This window comes from Sceloporus occidentalis, unplaced genomic scaffold (assembly GCF_023333645.1).
Source record: "Sceloporus occidentalis isolate IW3139 unplaced genomic scaffold, rSceOcc1.0.p SCAF_194, whole genome shotgun sequence".
NCBI lineage: Eukaryota > Metazoa > Chordata > Lepidosauria > Squamata > Phrynosomatidae > Sceloporus > Sceloporus occidentalis.
The window spans coordinates 372,784-387,210 of NW_028317174.1; positions in this window are offsets into that span (position 1 = coordinate 372,784).

A 14,427-nucleotide genomic window follows, 5' to 3' on the forward strand; every position below is an offset into this window, starting at 1 on the left:
CAGCTGGACCATAAACTTTAAAACAACATAGATGCAAAGATGGGTTGTAAAAAAGTTTTCAAACAGTGCATGGTCACATTAATTCATGGATGGTCCACTACCTCTACCAGATGTGCCACAACAGCAGTTTAAAACACACACACACACACACAATTTATCTGTTGTTTATGGATGTATGCACATTATTTTCAAATTGACCCCTTCTTCTTGATTGGTTTTAAAATAAGGTGTATCAGCACCTTTCTTAGAAAAAAAGTGGGGAATGACAAAAGGACTGGAAATAAACTTCTCCCAGATCTGAACAGTGAAAGAGTAAAATGTGGACCCTTAATACCACTCATCTCCAGACGTTCATTTCTGCTTTTGTTTTTATTCTGGTTCTTTAGTGAGGTTTGTATTAAATATGTTTTATGACAGATCATGGGATCAAGGGAACACACAGCTAACTGCCAGCCTGAGCTACAAAGCAAGGTGTGTCATATGGACAGAATTGGCAAACAGGGAGTTTATTAGGTGATCAACATGCAGTTACAGCCACACAGTTCTGTACTAAGAAACACTGAAACTTACAGACAATAAGCTTTAGCATCCCACTTTGTAATCCTTAGCCAAATAATAGAATTCGTGGTCACAGAAATAATGGAAAGCCAATATATCACATCACTTTTTATAATTGTTTGAGATTACAAATTACAACCCAGGTGGGTAATATTCAGAGGGTGAGTGGTTTCAGGGGTTCTTCCCAATTAGTGTGCAAACTTCACATCACAATTTGCAAAGTCATATTTAGTATAGATCATTTTAAGAATCCCATTTAGAGTTAATATTTCTTTGAAATGCAGGAGGCAATAATTAGACAAATTCCAACAACACAACATCTAAAGTCAAGACCATTCTACTGCTGAGACATGTAAACTGACAACTTTTTTTTAGAAGTGAGTTCAGAGAGCTGCTTTTAACTTTTAACTAACTACGGCACGTTACAGATGCGCTGAAGGGGTGTATTAGGGTTAGGAAGGGGCGTAGTAGGGTTGAGAAGGGGCGTCACTTCCAGACACCCCTCAACCCTAGTATGGGCCGAGTCCATACAAAATGGCAGCGCCCATCCACAGGGGGGCCGCCATCTTGACGTAGTGGACGCATTGTGTCCGCATGTCGCGCTGTGCAAATGACGCCGCGAGTGCACCATTAGCACCTTGCGGTGTCATAACCATGCCGCAAAGGGAAGCACCATTTTGGGGCTTCTTTTTGCAGTGCAGAGGAGCCGCACGGTTTGTACACTGGGGCTCCTCCACGCTGCAAATGACGGTGGTGGCAGACTGCCCGTTTTGGGCGGTCTGTAATGCGCCTACATGACTCAAGGCCAGTCTATAGGGAGAACAGCTTCTTCTCATACAAGACTGATCATGTTTTAAGCTAATCTATAGCTTAGTTCTGAACTAATATAAAGTATTTGTCCTCCACCTTCTCTACTTAAAGATGGACCCACTGTGCTGCTTATGCACTCTTTATTTAAATAAGATAGTTTGTACTGGATGAGAAAGGACTGACACAGTCCTACACAGTTCTGTTGCTTAGGCTTAGAAGAGGAGGCTGGTGGTAAACCACATCAATTCAAACTGAAATAGAGAAGGGAATGTATCCAAACCACATAAATATCAGTGAGTGTAGGTTGCTTCGCAGCTTGCAAATAAAATGTCAGTTATCTGGTATAAAAATGCCTAATTATTAGTTAGTGTAGTTCAAAACCTGATGTTGATACAGGGATTTATGTTTCTATAGTTCGGGGACAGGCAACATCAGAATGTGGGCAACTGTGGAAGGATGAGGGGACCACATTAGCCCACTAACAGACCTTGGAGGGCTGCATCTGCTCTTACACAAAAAAGAGGGGGATTATTTTCCCCCCGAACACCTCTCAAGGATACGAGAAATTTTTTGCCATGTTTTGGATTTCAAAAATTGTCTCTCCTGCACCTAAATTGGTCCCAGGTTTGGGGCTACAAGATGTGTTGGAATGCACCCACACACCCCCGTGAACAAGTTGGAGCATTTCAGGAATATTATTTTCTTTCAAAAATTGTTTTTGACTTTTGGGAGGGTCCAGGGGGCCACAAAATATACATGATGGGTCACATGCATCTCATGGGCCACACTTGATCCACCCCTGCTTTAGAAGCTGTGTAGAATGCCCCCAATTGGAAAGCAATGGTGAGGGAAAATATATATATATTATAAAAGGTTAAACAATATAAGGGATGTGAACAATTTCAAAGAGGAACTGACATTGCAAGAAGCTTCCAGGGGAGGTGATTCAGCCTATGTTTTACAGAATCCAGTGGAATCTGGAGGTTGGGAACTGCAACAATTGTCTTCAGATGGACCACATAATCTGCTTTAGATAGCTTCACTTTGGAAAGAACCCCATATTGTGTTTTTGCTCCCCCTGCACTTCCCCATTGGATCTAGCCACTTTACAAATATGCTCTGTGGCAATCGGTGGTTCAAGGTGGGTGGTGAATATGGAGGCACTGAGGCAAGAGCAGTCTTATTGATTTCCAACCTTGTTGTGTGGAGCTAGAGCTGTTATCACATATGGATTTTAATAAATTTTGGAGTGTGTGTGTGGAGTTCCTTCATGACCCCAAACTGACCTGCCATGCTAGCAGCCATAATCCTGAAAGCAGTGGGTCAGGTAGGCAGATGAGTCATACTCACAAGACCCCTGGAAAAAGAACACTTTGGAAATATCCCACAGAAAAGTTTGGGAGTTGCAAAAGGGAAAACCATCACCTCCAAGAGTAAAATCTTTGCTTTAGGTCTCACACTTGATGAGCCAGTGATTAACTTAACTCATCTACCATCTCCCCCCCCCCCCCCCGGTTGTTGTCAGACCACTTTGCCTCAACAAGACAATGCAAAGCCTTTGTTTACAATGACCAAGCAACTAAACACCTTTTGTTCTCACCATCAAGCACCTTTGCCAGAAGCAAGATTTTGCCTTATAAAAACCCCAGACTTTTGCCTGTTCACTGGGCCAGTCTGGATTTCAGGGGGAAGCTTTGTCCCTTTCAACCCTGACCTGGCTCCTGACTCCTGGTTCCTAGCCTAGTCATTTTGTGACTGAACCTCATGCCATCCCCATCATATTCCATTTGGACTCCTGAAGAAGCCTACTGAAATAGGTATAGCCCTAGTACTGCCTTGAACTATTCCCTATTTCCACTCTTGATTTCCCGAGCCTTGTATGAGTGTGTGTATGTTAGTGAATTGTATGTGTTTTCCCCCTTATAAATAAATTGATATTAATTTTAGAAGTCTGTCTCAGCTCCATTTCTTGGAATCTACAGGTCTGCTCTGTATACACGACGGGAGGCGATTCTGCAGGGCTGTCATGGCAGGCCCCCTCTTGCAATATTGAGCTAATAATACATTCCCCTGATCAGACCCTTGGCTACAGAGCCCTATGCCAAACAGTCAAATATTTCTTGAGGTGTGTGTGTGTGTGTGTGTGTGTGTTTATACAGATGCACAGGCATGTGAGTTTTTATTCCATGTTAGAATGGGATTTGATAGATTTTCCCACCTCAAAAAAATCCTGCCCAAAAAATAGTAGCATAATGCAGCAACAATGATAGATGGATTCAAAATGAGGAATGACAGCTAAGCACCATCTTTTAGATTATCCACTTCTTAAAATGTGGAGAAGGCAAAAGAGATGTCCCACTTTACTTGATTAGGCATAGAGAAGACCCAATAGCTACTCTGTATGAAATATGAGAGTGTCGTTTATATCTCTGCTAAGCCCACCAAAATCAAGCCTGAACAGTTCAGGAAAAAATAATAATTTATAATCTGTATTAATAATGGCAGCTATAAACATCAGAGATAAAATATTGGGCAAAAAACATTTCAGGGCATCTCTTTCCAACAGTAGCATAACACAACTTCATTTATGTTCTTTTTAAAGTCAGAATATGCCATTATAATATGCACATTAATGTGACAAAGTTATTAAAGCTATAAATCTTCCTCACAGTATAGACGCTTTTAATAAATTACAGGAACACCATTATTCTGTATTGCAAATATCAGTACAAAATATATATCACTTTCAGAAATTGTCAGGCGTATTGATCTAAATTTCTGAATTTATGGTCTTAGCAAAAGTGACTTTAAAATCTGCAAATAAAAGAACTGAATCTCCAGGCTTGGAATGAAAGTGCAATTCTTTTTTATATATATACAAAACAGAAATCAATATATTTGTAGAAAGAAAAAAGTTCATTTAAAATACTTCTCATTCGTTACATTAATCAGTTAGTTAATCAATATAATTTCCTTCCCCTACATTTTTTTGCCATGAGCTAACTCCATAGGTTATGCAAAGCTACAAAGCAGTCTCAAATTTACATTGCCAATGGAAATTAAAATAACTCATCCATAGTAAAGTAATGGAAGGAGAAAACTAAGGTCCAAAACACACTGCAGAAATAATCCAGTTTGGGACCGTTTTAACTGCCTTGGCTTAGTGCTAGGGAATTCTGGGAACCGTAGTTTTGTAGACATGTAGACTTTTCTATCAGAGAGCTCTAATGCCACAACAAACTACAATTCCCAGGATTCCCTAGCACTGAGACAAGGCAGTTAAAGCCATCTCAAACTGGATTTTTTCTGCAGTGTATTTTGGACCTTAGTCCTATTACATTTTGAAATCTCCTTGCAGTCAGTCCTCAGTATCCACATATTCTGTATCCACATATTAAACCATTCACAGCATGAATTTAATATAATATAGTAATTATATCTCCAAGAAGCAAACCTTGATTTTGTCATTTTATATAAGGGACACCATTTTACTACTCCAGTGTATATAATTTGACTTGATCATCCATAAATTTTAGTATCCACAGAGAGTCCTGGAACCAAACCCTAGTAGACTGTAATTATACAGTGCACTTGCATTTTAAAATTAAAAATGTTTTGAGAAATAAGGAGCCACAAACACACAGAGATAGTGTAACTTTTATTGATTTTTTTGTTTTGTTAGTAAGGTATAGAGAAGATATCAGAAATACTGGAACTTACAAGAATAACAACAAGGAAGTCGGACATCATATCATTAAGCTTATGTTTAAACATCATGTAAAAAGTATGTATTCTTACTTATTATGTTATATATTTTAAAAATTCTAATAAAATATAAATAAAAATAAAATAAAATTCTGAGGACCAAAATCCTGGAATTTAATGAGAACACTGATCCCGTATTCTTATTCAAGTAATAGTTAACCAATTTATTATATATTCTCTTCTTAGAAGAATTGATGAAATTCCTCATTAGCACAACAACAATCTAAATGAATTTCTGCTTCTGAGCAACTCATCCCCCTTCTACAGTACATCAATCCTCATCTGTTGCTGACTTTTACTGTAATCATATTTCTTTACCTTAAGTACCCCCAGCCTTGAGCTGTTTGGAAATCTCCCATATGTGGAATGATTGTGCTTTTGTCAGTTTGTTTTGAAAGCTTTGAAAGTTCCTTTTTAAAAGTAATTTATTCCTATTACTTGTGAAAAGGTAGTTTACTTGTTACAGTGTTAAAGAAAGGTAACTCACCATGATAGCGATCCTTATTGTGAATAATAATAATAATAATAATAATAATAATAATTTTTATTTATATATATCCCGCCTCTCCCTACGGATCGAGGCAGGAGAACAACACAAGTATAAAATTACAATTAGTTAAAATACATACTCATAATAATAAAAAGAAAAACTTAAAAACACATTAAAAAACCTATACATGTGCAATATCAATATCTGATTCCCGAAACATGTTCTGAGTGGAGTGTCGTCTTAAAGCTGATATAGCAGGTCTATGGGGTAGGCTTGCTGGAAGAGAACCATCTTGAGTGCCTTCTTGAAGGCATCTAAGGTGGTAATAAGACAGAGCTCCTCCGGCAAGCCATTCCACAATTTGGGAGCCACCACAGTGAATGCCCTATGGGAAGTAGATCTTAATCTGGTCCTTGGATAATGCAAGAGATTCTTCCCAGTTGTTTTGAGAGTGTGGGGCGGATTGTGTAGGGAGAGGCGTTCCTTCAAGTAACTTGGGCCCAAGCCATGTAAGTCTTTAAGGGTAATAACCAACACTTTGTACTGTGCCCGGAAACTAATCAGGAGCCAGTGAAGAGATCTTAAGACTGGTGCTATGTGGTCAGACTTAGGTGTACCAGTGACCAATCTGGCTGCCGCATTTTGCACCAATTTAAGTTTCCGAACTTGATACAAAGGTAGTCCCATGTAGAACGCGTTGCAGAAATCAAGATGAGAGATTACCAGTGCAAGTACCACTACTTCAAGGTCCTTTCGGTCCAGGTAGGGGCGCAGTTGGCGTATCAACCGAAGTTGGTACCAGGCGCTTCTGGCCATTGCACCTACTTGAGATGATAGTTGTAGAGACTGATCCAAAAGAACCCCCAAACTGTGAACTTCATCCTTTAGGGGAAGTGTGATCCCATCCAGGACTGGTTGACAAATCTCCATCCCTGGACTTGGGGAACCTATCACAAGTACCTCCGTTTTCTCTGGATTCAGGTTAAGTTTGTTTTTGCTTCATCCAGCCCATTACCGACTCAAGACAGGCGTCCAGAGAAGAGGGGAAAACAGAGGATTCATAACAGAAAGACATAAAACTTGGGGGAAAGAAACAATCACAATACCCATAAGCATGGCTAAAATTTCTATTAATCGTAAGTTTTAAAGTAATGAGAAAAATATATTTTAAATTAATAACAAAGGATATTGCTCTCATGCATTTATTTCTGGCACAACACTCTTCTTCTGAGTGAGAGAGGGGAATGGAGAGAGCAAGTTTTGTTACAAGTTAGGGCCTTATCACACTACATTGTTATAATGCTATATTCCACTTCAAGAGCCACAGCAACATTATATGGAATCATGGGATTTGCAGTTTAGGAAGGTTTTTTAAAATTCTCAACCAGAGAGCTCTGTCACAATAAGACATATGACACTTTGATATCACTTTAACTGCAATAGCAACACACAATAGAGTCCTACAGTTTGTAACTTGGTGAATCATTAGATCTCTCTGGCAGAGAACCCCTCCCTAAATAGAAAACTCCAGTATGTCATAGGCTTTTGACATGGCAGTTAAAGTGGAACCATAGCAGTATAATTACTTGAAACGACCCAAAGCAAATCATGTCTCTCTTTATTACCTGTGAGCAGCTGAGTTCCACAGACAAACGGTAACCTGAGGAACATAAGGTTCACAAATGTTACTATCCTGTGCTTCTGAGTTTTTCAGCTGTGCAAACAGCATCATGTTGCTAAGGTCCTTGCAGAGCTGTTCAAGAGCATCACGTGGGAAACTTGCAAACTTCCACTTGTGTAAACCTTGCATTCCTGTGATACAGGTGGCATACAAAACAGCTCTACCTGATGTGCTCCTGGATTGTGTGAAGCACTGCACCAAGGAGAGCCGGGGTTGTGCAGAAAGTGGACGCCTGCAAGAGATGAGAAATTTAATCTCGGTTGTAGGAGTGGGCACAGTGTGTTCCTGGACTCTTGACAAATGGCAACTGCTTTTCTGCTTTTGGCTCTCAAATTGCCAGCACAACCCACCCTTTTGCTTATTATCCAGAAACTTACCTGAGGTTTTGAAGTGATGGAAACAAGAGTGGGAGGAAGTATGCAGGACACAGAAATAATCACAAATCATAGTTACATTTTGTTTTCATTTTTCCTATGAAGCACATCAGAACATACACGCAAATATAGATGTACACCTACACCGGACCAAGCCATTTTGTATGTATTTTTCACACTATGTTGCTTCAAAGAAGATCTCTCCAAAGCAAGAACTTTTAAATTTAAAGAAAAGAGTTAGTTATGCAAAATCCAGTGGCAATTCTAAGGAATCCACTTGTTTTGTAAGAAGTGTTCTCTTGTGGCCTTAGACTCCTAACTTGGGTGGGATTCCTTTCCCTCATTATATAAAAAAGCAACAAATAAGATACTTGCATATGTAAGTGTCAAACTGGATTAGAAAGAGGGAAAAGATGAATGGGAGAAGAAAGAAAGAGAGTTGTGGGGAGCAGGGGAGCATATGCACCAGCAGGGAGGAAAAAAACAGTAGAAGAAACCAAACCAGAATAGTTTTCTGGGAGTGTTGAGGGAAGCAAAGGACATTTTGCACAAGATCTATTGTTTATTAAAGACAAGAAATCTATTAGCTCTTATCAGTTCCACTTTGAACATGACATTTATATAGCTAATATGTGTCACTGCCCACTAAACCACTCCCAGAATACTTTGCATTGTAACTGGCACCATTCACAAGAGTATATTGCTGCTGGGAAAATACATTTTCCCAAGTTACTGTATAGTTTACCACTGAGCTCAGAAATAAAAAGGAAGCCTTAGAGTGAACAGATGACATCATTTCTCAGCTTTAAAACATATCAGGAGTTCACCCTCCTCCCACCCCAATACCTTGAGCAGAGAGTGCATTTGGCAGAAATCCCCTGGATCTTATAAGCCTTTTGTGATAAGCAAAGTAGAAGATTAAGGCTTTAGGTCAAAAGGTCACAGACCTTTGATATCAGATATAATATATAGCAAAAGGATATAAGTCTAGATCAACAAAGAAAAAAGAGTTTGCATTGGACTCATTGAACTGTGACACAGTAGACTATTGCTCTGTTCTCTTTTTCTGTTTGTTGATCCAACAGAGCAAAAACAGATCCACTGCCTATCTATGGTAACCCTTTTTGAAACTACATAAGGATGTCAGTGAGAGAAGGGTAGAATTGAATGGGTGACATTTTGGTCTTGGGCCAAAGTCCAATCCGAAATGGATCAAAATCCTTTTGACAAAATACAGGCCTGTTACTAATGTCATTGGTTTCCCCCTCCTGTATGATTTTTAACACCTTTGTCTGATGAAGAAGCCAGTGAAGCTTTGAAAGCTTGCATCATGAATTTTATGTGTTTTGGTTGGCCCAGTAAAAGTATGATGATGAGTCTCACTCACCCAACTATTTTTCACTGATGGTAGCACAGTGGGTTTGTTTATCCCCTTGCTGCCACCAATATGTGGCAGCTACCTCCCTATCTGTCATCCAAATTGCATGACAAGACTTTTGAACTTGGATCCCTTGTTTGAGTGACCTCCATTATGCAGAGAAATGGCTGCTCTATGATGTTTTAATCATGGGGAAAAAGTGTGACCAGCGATTACACCTTTTACAGATGATTTAGTGACATTTTAGAGACGATAAGCCTCTGTGTGATAGTTCCCTTATACCCAATCATTTAAATGGTCAATGTGGGCAATAAATTTAGCTCATAACAGGGATGTTTGATTCAAAAGCTAGCCCCAGATTATACAATCTGAATGAATCTGTCTTTCTGTTAAATCAGAATAAAGTTTTTAATTTGTAGTACACTGTCCCACCTCCATTTCTCTTTATAATATGAATACAGTGGTACCCCGGGATACGAATTGATCGCGTTACGAAATTTCCGGGGTACGAAAAAGTTAGATTGGAAAAAACTGTTCCGGGTAACGAAAGATTTTTCGGGTTACGAAATTCATTTCGGTGCGAAATTTAAATGCGAAGCGCGGCTAGCGGCTTTCCAGCGCTAACGGAAAGCCTTTTCGGGTTGCGAAATGTATCGGGTTACGAACGGCGCCGCGGAACGAATTAATTTCGTAACCCGAGGTAGCACTGTAATCTGATTCACCCGTAATAGGGTCATTATGGCATGCCATTGCACAGTTAACTATCTAACAGGTTCTTCCCTTTGGGATCTTCTGGAGTGATTATTCCCATACATCTCAGAGAAATGCCACTGTAAATGTATTCTGTCAATTTTCCATCTTTGGTAAGGAAAAAAAAGATGCAAGAAAGGAAGAGAAAAGAAAAGTAAAAAACAAACAGGACATGTGCAATCTGAAGATTACCTTCAGGATTCCCCACAAACTCAGCAATAATAACATTCCAATTCAAAACCAACAATAAAAATATAGAAATGATTGCTAGCGCTGTTGTGCCATGATTGTGACTACATGATATTGTGCTCAGTTTTATTTCCACCTCCCCAACGTTGCCAGGGTCGTATAGATTCTATATACAAGAAAGTAGCAATCTCATTTGCTCTTCCATGCAAAGTTGGAACAGGCATTGACAGACATTTATTCCCATTTTTCTCACTGTATATTGCTATGCTCTTTCAATAAGTATTACATTTATGCAGATCCTTCAGGTTTGCTGTATTAAAATGTCTCCTGATGAAGGTGACGATGACAACAACAACAACAACGATGATGATGATTTACTTAGTACTTTCCCTAACTGGTTGGCATAACTATGATTCCCCCCTCTTCCATACAGCATAAGGACAAATGTTTAAATCATCTGGTTGTAGAGAGAGAGATACAATATCTCTTTAAGGTTGGAGGATAACCAGCCTACAAAATGAGCCTATTCTCTGACTGCAACATCACTAACAAATTCATGTATACACACCAGAAGGGTTGTAAGGGCAGGAAGCGGCATTTCACATAATCTGTCAGGAGAGTTTAGGTTATTTCTAAAAGGTTTTATTATTATTATTACTGACTAAAGCTGTCTTGTCCTCTGCTAACACACATTTAACATTCAGCTCCTCATATAATTTTAAGGGTTTATTCCTACAGATATAACTTACCTACTTAGAATTGATACATTTATAGCTGCCTCTCATCTTAAATGAGAAACAAGTTTCTAAGGAGGAGAAAAAACAGGATTACATTAAAAAAAACACCTCTTTGCTTCACTACCACTAGGGGGGGAGGAAAACAAACAAACAAGGCTGATGTCTCTTCAAAATAATCTTCATTGTAACAACAGAAAAATAATACACACAAAGAGAGACAGACACACAGAGAGATATTTTGTTCTATTTTGTTTTCCTTTTTTGTAACGAAAAGGACAGAAAAATAGGTAAAACTATGTCCACTGAAGAAATGGTTTACAACTAAAGTAGCTGATATTAATGGGATGGTGGAAAATCAGGGTTAGGAAGAATCAGGGTCAGGAAAATCTTATTGTACCACATTATTGTGGCATGAATATAACCCCGAGTTCATGAGATTTATGCCAGTAGAGCGTAAAGTCTTGCAGAGTCTACCAGGGTATTAAATCTTAGAATGCAGTCCTAGAGATGAATTATATATCTGTAATTCAAGAATCAAGCTAGTTTTGTAAAGAGGTGCTTGCCACTAGCATGATGGCAACCAGGTGACACATTGCTCATAGCAATTACATCACAGGCATGCATGCTACAATGTATTATTATTCATTTTCAAAAGAAAAAAAACAACAACTACCAAACAACAATCAGAACCAAGGCAGTTCTGCTTTACATCAAGATAGTTCTTAATGAACAAAGGTTGGGGAAAACACAGCCAGCTCCTGATTAACTGAGGGAAATGCTTGTTTGAGAAGTAGCCACTACCCTGATAAAGAAACTAATAAAGCCAGGGTAGTAAAATCCTTTATCACCATTTGTTCCATGGAAGGATGCAGGGAAATGGGATCTGCCCCCTGATATAAGAACGTCCAACCTAGTATACAATGTATTTGTTGGATTTAATTCTCTACATTCAATAACGCCTTACAAAGTGCCTGTGCCATAAGCAGACTTGCCATATGCATATTTAAGCTTCCGTGCATGGCAAGCCCAGGGAGTTAAAATGGTGTGCACACCCATGGTCTGCACACAGTGGTGCATGAGAGTGAGTGCCCATAGGAATCAATGGGACTTGAGGTCCCGCATTTTTCCCATATGTGTGTGTGTGTGGGGGGGGGGTGCCCAGGATGGATCCCCCACATATACAATGGGCCCACTGTATGTATAACTCTGGTATTCTTGTCTGAGGCCTTTATTAAAAACAAAAAAAAAGCATAGCTTGCATTTGCTTAGGGAGAGGTCTGGCTGGATGAATCTCTTTTGTATCTTTTCTTTCTAGCTGGTTGTGTATACATGCCTGTAACGAACCCCCACTTAAAGATGGCAGGCGCTTGGGCTTTACTTATCCCACAGCTGCCACCAATTATGTAACGGTTACCCTTCTTTCCTTATTGCTGCCACCAATTTTGTAATGACTACCCACTTTTTAAGGGCTGGCGGTAGGGTCTTTTCTTTATATAGTAGCGTGGAGCTGAGATGTATGACTGACAAGCTTTTATGTAAATCAAAATATAAACTTTATTAAACAAAACAGTTGAACAACTCTCCCTTGAACTGAATGATATGATGTCATAGCTAGTTCAGGCACCGGTTACTTAGCTACATTTATATTCATTGACTCAACTCTAGTCACTTCACTTTTCCCAAGTATTTCTCAATTACATAGGGACTTTTCTGTCTCTCTTTAGGCAAGTCCTTCTCTTAACTCAGCCACCAAGGCTAACCATACCCCACAGGATCTCACACTCCAGCCTCTCCCTTTTCTAGAGGTCTGGCAGTGAAATGGTAGGGAGCCCTTTTCTCACTCGGACGCTACCCCTAACCGTCCTTCTCGAGCCCTGGAACCCCCCTCTCAGGATTCCAGCCCCTAACTAACACATTCCCTCAGGAACTCCTGGACTTCAGTCCTCTCTCCCCAAGATTCTAAACCCTAACTGCCGTTTCTAAACTGTCCCAGTTCCAACTGACTCTCCAACTGTCAGTTCGGAATCTTCAAAAAGTCCAGCCTACATGCTATTGGCTGGCCCTCAGCTGCCTTCTGATTGGACAGCTGGGAGTGCTCTCCGTTACAATGCCTTGCTATTTTTTTCCTGGAGAGTTAAAATATACAGTCTAATATATCTTTAACCATTCAGTAGAAAGAGAAGTTTGATAGGGGAGTTATTCTAACCAGATGAATGACATGGAATGAAAGGGCAAAATACAGCTTCTCACTGTATGGTAACAGACTATTGACCACATGGATGCCTTTCAGTTGCAGTGCAGAGAAGGAGCCAATTTAAAGCCACCTGTAGGTGTTCAACCTGGGAGAAAGAACCATGGAATGTACTATAATATGTTTTCCTCCCTTACTGTGTTGTGCTTTGGCAAGGGATGAATGTAGTTTGTACTGGATTTCACCACTATTATCTCCCTTTTTGAGTACATTAAAAAACCTATCTCAATGTGACAAAACATAGAGAGCAGAGCTTACATTAAATGCAGCCACTTCTTTGCAGTGTGATCAAAACCTGTGTTTCTCAAGTTATTTATTCAGAACTAGGCCCTCAATCCCAAAAGCCCCAGTGAGACTTTTGTGAGACCAATTCAAGAACGGTTCAGAATAAGAGTAGTTTTGTGCATTGTGCTACATGGACAAACAGATCAGAGGAAAAACATATTAGAGGAAAGTTGGGGCTGCGTGTACAATGATGCCTCCAGCCCCTTTCCAGCAGAAAGGCACTTTACAATAGACAGGGCTAGAGACATCATCACTTGCTGACTCAATCAGCACTGTCTCAGAAATCTTTCTCTTAGAGTGGTTGCACTGCTGAAAATGTAGAGGTTTTTTTTTGCGGGAGGGCATTATCCTGGAAAAGAAAGGAACACTTAGCCTACAAGTAGGAAATAATCTAGATAAAGATTTTTTTAAAAAATTAAAATAGCAGGAATCTATTTCTCTACATTATTGGGTTACATTTTTTGTTCGTGTAACCTCAATTATTTAGGATTAAGAAACATAATCTGATGTTGTTCTTCCAAGATGCATTCATGCATGAGTACCAAGTTAAATCATGTATCATCCTCCAACTAACAACTGTACCTATTATGTATAGACTGGTTTACACAACTTGTGTAAAGCTGAATACAACCAATTACTGATTTATGATGGTGCAACAAGAGCTGAATAAACCAGGTTGGTATTGTTGGACAACTGTAAAGTCTATACCCAAAAAGGGAAGCAGCTGTTTATCACTACTGCAGCTCTCAGTTCTGCCATTCTGTTTCATCGTTGTTCACTTACTCTATCATGGAACAGCATCACTGATTTTGCTCTTTTCAAGGGAAGACAGTGTTAATTTGGCCTCTACAAAGAAGGCAAAAGGGAGAGTGTAAGAATAAAGTTGGGAAATTAACATAGCAACACTCTATGAGAGTACCCATTGCCCTCCAAAACTGTCATAACTCACCCCTTCAATGCTTCAGATGAGGAGGAGGATGCAGCTTGCTAGGAGTCTGGTGCTTTTGATAATGAAGGTATCTCTGAATCCCAGAAGCCTGGGGCCGAGGCAATAAGGGTTCCTGCTCCCCAGCAGGAGGTGGCAGAGACTAAAGCTGAAGAAGACATGTCCCTATACTTTACAGAGCAATGAAGAGATAATTACACCTATCCCAGAGGC